Source organism: Primulina tabacum, chromosome 14 (genome assembly GCF_025594145.1).
Source record: "Primulina tabacum isolate GXHZ01 chromosome 14, ASM2559414v2, whole genome shotgun sequence".
NCBI classification, from domain to species: domain Eukaryota; kingdom Viridiplantae; phylum Streptophyta; class Magnoliopsida; order Lamiales; family Gesneriaceae; genus Primulina; species Primulina tabacum.
The window spans coordinates 5,263,140-5,267,747 of NC_134563.1; positions in this window are offsets into that span (position 1 = coordinate 5,263,140).

Here is a 4,608-nt window from a genome sequence, read left to right on the forward strand (position 1 = left end):
TTAAGGTTTTCAGAACAGTGTCCATCTTCTGCATTTTGAATTTTTCCAGAATGTAATTGCGACGATTTATAGCTTCTATCACATTTCGTGTCCCGGCAGCATCAAAAACCTTTTTCTCATTTTTTACTCTTTGAGCATAAACACCAGTAGTTTTCAAAAATGTGATTGGGTGGTAGACTCGTACATTAAGCCAATCGTCAAAAAATTTCATATCTTCTCTGGTTGAGATCTCAACTTCTTCCAGATGTAGATTTATTGATGTTTGGATTGAGGAGGGAGCCACCGGTGATTCAGACAACTCAGTAATCTTACCTTTCCCTTTTCCAGAAGAGGCAGAGACTACTGGTTTAAAAGCAGAAGAACCAGTAGCTGATTCTTGAATGACCAAACTAGAAGTTGGTCTGAAGCTTTGAGCAGGTGAGGGCCCTGATTCAATAGGTTTGGCTTTGGTGGATGAAACAACAGATGAAAAAACTTGGCGGAGAGGAACATTCTCCAGTTCAGAAAGAACCGCTGTTTTCTTGATGCAGATTGTTGTGCGAGGCTTCTTCTTAGCTGGGGTGGGAGGAAGTGAAGCTTGCTGAGTGAGTGCTGCTGATTCTCCAGATTCTGTTTTGTCAGAATCAGACAAGACCACAACTCTTTTTCGTTTAATTTTCTTCTGCCCCTCAATTTGAGATTCTCCAATCTCCTTCTTAATGGCCACAAACTCACCAACGGTTAGCTTTGGCCTTAAAGCAAGCACGCTATCAGCATCAGTCATTGTTACCGAAGAGCCATCCTCTTCTGCTGTTCCAGGAAAACCAGCATCTTTCAACATTGTACTGATTTGTACAGCAAATCCAGTACTTTTCCTGAGAATCATATCCTTCATAATGCGAAACAGAAAACGTCCCCAATCCACTTTCTTTTCTGATGTGATGGCCACCATCACTTGAACCTTTTCTTTTGTTAGTTTGTCAAAGGTTCCAGCCTTAACTAACAAGGCTTTTGCTACTATATCAGCGAGTACCTGGTACTCAATTTTCAGTAGCTTTTTGAAGCAAGAGGGTGAAAGTTCTTCTCCAGTGGCTGAAAAATTTGTCAAGGCGATGGACATGTCTTCCTTTGAAATGTCCGAGATCTCGGAAAGGCCAGAAATCGGTAGGAAGAAAGTGGAACCCAGAAGTGCAGCATCAATAGAGATCGATGCATCTCCCTGTGTATAGGTAATCTTGCCTTCCACAACTTCTGCTTTGGCATAGAAATCCAGAAGAACAGACTTGTAGATAACAGCAGGCGATTCCAAGAATATTCGAAGCCCAGACTTTTCCAATAATTTGAACATCTTGACAAGATTCTCATCCTTAATAGTGAGAACAGAAGCAAAATTCACCTGATAAACATTCAACGTATATGCTGCGGCCATTTCTAAATTTGAAAGAGAATAGAAGTATGTTAGCAGTAGATGCGAAAAAGCAGTAGAGACAAGGAAATAATCTGAGTTCGTAAAGCGTAGTGAAAAAAAAATGAACGGTTAAAGCAAAATATACAGCCGTCAGTGAACATAGGGACACGTGTCGATGTGTTAGAAGAGAGAGAGGCAAAAGTGTCAGTTACTCTACTCATTTTAAAATATTTTAAAAATTGGCGGGCTGTCCGAGGCGGTTGCTAAATAAACAGAAGCTGATTTGTCATTTTATGATAATATCTACTGGAAGTGGATAAGATGCTGAAACAAATGCAGCACTTCAACAACTTCTGGTAGGTATATTGTTTTATCGAAAGGACAAATCAGTTTCTAATATAAATGCCATAAAGATGTTCCCCCTCAATTAATGCAGTAGTAATGGATGTTAAATACTAAACGACTCTTGGCAATCTTTCAATTTAAACCGTTGAATTTGAACTGTCGCAAGGATCCTTATCTCCTTTGAATATCACTGTAAATACCTGCAAGGGTTAAACAAGGTTAAGTAAACATAAAAATCAAATGAAAGAAGAGGTAACAACTGATCCGGAAGTAGAAGCAAGAATGTTCAGAAGACAGCTTGGAAAAAGTCGTTCTGCACATAATGATCCTTGGATCATACTCCTAGAGTTGTAATATTAACAATCAAAAAGATTGTTTGCTTTCATTGAGATTGATATGTAGCATCGATCCCTTCCAGAAGCATGCTAATGCAATAAGAGAGTGCTGGTGGATCGATAATGCTAATATCATCTATAATTCCCTGTAAAGTATCTGATTATACATTAGTGCTGACAAGACCCAAGCTTGCTAGATTCTTTGCAAGACCTAAGCTTGCTGGATTCTTTTCGAAAAAGACTCTCCTTCTTCTGCTGAAGTACTTTGCAAAAATACTACAAGCTGCTGATATTACTGAAGACATAAGCTCGATTAGTCTAGAATTTCATAAGACGTTTCGATTGTCTTGAGATTTCTGTAACTTTCGCTTTGTTTAATGTACTGGAAAATTTCTAATAAAATTTTAGTTGAAGTACTTGATGTTCCTTTATTCCTTTCTGCAAACAACTCAATGTTAGAAGAATAAAATGAATAAATGATTAAGTTCAGAAGGAAGTAAGTCGTCTTATGATAGCTTCTACTGGAAACTGAAGAAAGCCTTGTTTTGTTAATGAGACAAAATACCTTCTGCATCTGACACAAAATCACAGAAGATCAGAATAAAGTTCTACCTAAATTAGTGCAATTATTAAATGAAAATACTTGGTAACTGGACCGATGATAGCTTGATATGGGATGTTTCATATATATATCTACTGTAGTCAAGACTTTCTCGAGCTTTGGTGCCTGATTTTCATCTATAAATATGAACATGGGGTAAAACCAGATAATCATTCTTTAAGAGAAATGGCAAGAGATAATAGTCCTGATTTGGCTGATGAGTTTATGAGGGAGGTGACCGCTGCAAGAAAGAAAGCAATAGAAGACAAAGTGCTGAAAAAGACATTTGCTACCTGGACTAAAATCCAGGAGCTTAAGTCCTCCTTCGAGAGTGGGCGAGCATCTTCCACCAAGGAGTTGTTAATGATGAAGAAATATTATCGACGTCTCCATAGTGCTGATAGTGCAGACGTCGTCTCTGATGATGGCGTCTACCTTCTCATGCTCTTAAAGGAGCAAAAGACTCTGAAAAAGATTGCTTTTTCAGAGGAGTTTCTACGTACCTCTACTGGAGAGCTGACCACTTGGTTGGCATTCTGGAGAGTTTACGTTAAAACAGAAGTGAGAAATGTACGCCCCCGCTTCTATTATTTTTAATGAAATTTTATGTCTACTGATTATCTCTATCGTTCAGCTTTTACCTTCTGCAAAATTAAAAACTGGATAATCACAGAGGAAAAGTTAAGCCATAATATCAGATGATGATAAATAATCAAGTTAAATCTATTAATCCAAGTGTATTTCGAAAGTAAGAAAACTTATTCTCATGCAGAGGTTTTGTAAAAATGTCTGCTGCTTGCTGATCAGTAGGAATATATTCCAGACGAATGTTCTTCTTTTGCACATGATCTCTGATAAAATGATGTCTGATATCAATGTGCTTAGTTCTGGAATGGAGTACTGGATTATGTGATATAGCAATTGCACTGGTATTGTCACAAAATATTGGTGATTCAGAGGCTTGAACTCCATAGTCTTTGAGTTGTTGCTGTATCCAAAGTATTTGAGAACAACAGCTTCCAGTAGCAAGATATTCAGCTTCTGCAGTAGACGTGGCTATGGAAGTCTGCTTTTTGCTAAACCAGGAGATCAACCTATCACCAAGAAATTGACAAAAACCACTTGTGCTTTTTCTATCCAGTTTACATCCTGCATAATCAGCATCTGAGTATCCAATAAGATTAAACGACGAGTCCTTGGGATACCAGAGGCCTACATTTTGAGTATCCTTAAGATATTTTAAAATTCTTTTACCAGCAATGTAATGTGATTGTTTAGGGTTTGATTGAAATCTAGCACAAATGCAAACAGCAAACATGATATCTGGTCTACTGGCAGTAAGGTATAACAATGAACCAATCAAACCACGATACTGAGTTACCTCTACTGAAATTCTCCCTTCATCTTTATCAAGTTTAGTAGATGAGCTCATAGGAGTGGAAGCAGCAGAACATGTTTCCATCCCAAACTTTTTCAGTAGTTCCTTTGTATACTTAGTTTGGTTTATGAAGATTCTAGTATCAAGTTGCTTGATTTGAAGTCCTGGAGGCTGTTCAACATAGACTTCCTCTTGTAGTAGACCATTAAGAAACGCACTCTTTACATCCATTTGACATACTTTGAAGTTTTTGAAAGCAGCAAAGGCTAAGAATATTCTGATAGCTTCGAGCCTAGCTACTGGTGCAAAGGTTTCATCATAGTCTATTCCTTCTTCTTGTCTGAATTCTTGTGCAACCAGTCTTGCTTTGTTTCTTACAACTGTTCCTTCCTCATTTAGTTTGTTTCTGAATACCCATCAAGTTCCAATGACAGCTTGGTGAGAAGGTCTAGGTACTAGAAACCAAACTTTATTCCTCTCAAATTGATTCAGCTCTTCTTGCATAGCTTCTATCCAACTGGGATCCAGAAGAGCTTCTTCAATCTTCTTTGGTTCATCTTGA